This window comes from Penaeus monodon, chromosome 31 (assembly GCF_015228065.2).
Source record: "Penaeus monodon isolate SGIC_2016 chromosome 31, NSTDA_Pmon_1, whole genome shotgun sequence".
NCBI lineage: Eukaryota > Metazoa > Arthropoda > Malacostraca > Decapoda > Penaeidae > Penaeus > Penaeus monodon.
This window is the reverse complement of record NC_051416.1, coordinates 15,529,312-15,530,167: the sequence shown is the minus strand read 5'-3', so window position 1 is coordinate 15,530,167 and position 856 is coordinate 15,529,312.

The following is an 856-nucleotide window of genomic DNA, read 5'->3' as shown; positions in this document are numbered from 1 at the left end:
GGCAAGAGAGAGAGATAAACAAACTTAAAAATTCGAAATAGATAAACAAACAAACATGAACATCACTACAGAGATGGATAGAGGAAGATAATGAAAATAAACACTAATCAGAGACGAAGAAAAAACAAGAAAAGATAATAAATATCAAAATAACCTATTTCGCGCCAGTGACGCCGAGCCCTTTCTAAATAGCAGTTAGAATATGAGCAGCCCTTCCTCCCGCCATTCCGCCGCCCATTTCGGAACACTTGTACGCTAATAGAAAACGATCCCTCGCCACGCCGCCCGTTATCGCATCGAGATCTAAATCCGGGTGTTGTACGGGATAATGATCTCATTAAAGCGCGTGTCTCGGCCGTAGATTCTCCGGGACTACCGCAAGAACATTTCTCAGGCCGGAGGAAAAGGCGTAACACGATAAGCGAAGGAAAAGGCGTTGCCGATACGCAAGGAGGGCTCTGATAGCCTCCATGTTCTGACCCGGAATTACGAGTGCCGACGACCACCATTCTGCAGGGTTCCTCTACACTTATGTTTATCCTCCGCCGCCTTTCTCCTCCCTTCCTTTTTTTCGGCTTCTCCTATTCCTCTTTATTCCCTCTTTTTCTACGTCTCTTCTCTCAACACAGGCAGTAAACAGCATTCTCCCTTTTTCTCCTCTCTTATCAGGTTACCCGCGCTTATCTCTATAACCATTACACTTATCTCTTTCAGGGCTGACGCGTGTGGAGTTTAGGGTGTCCGGGTCTGCGTCTGTGCTGTGTGGGAACCCTGGTGATTTAGGGGAAGGCGAGGGCCGTTTCGAAGGGTTTTGTTTTGCCTTTTGTCGGGGGAAATAAACGGCGCACAGAGCAAG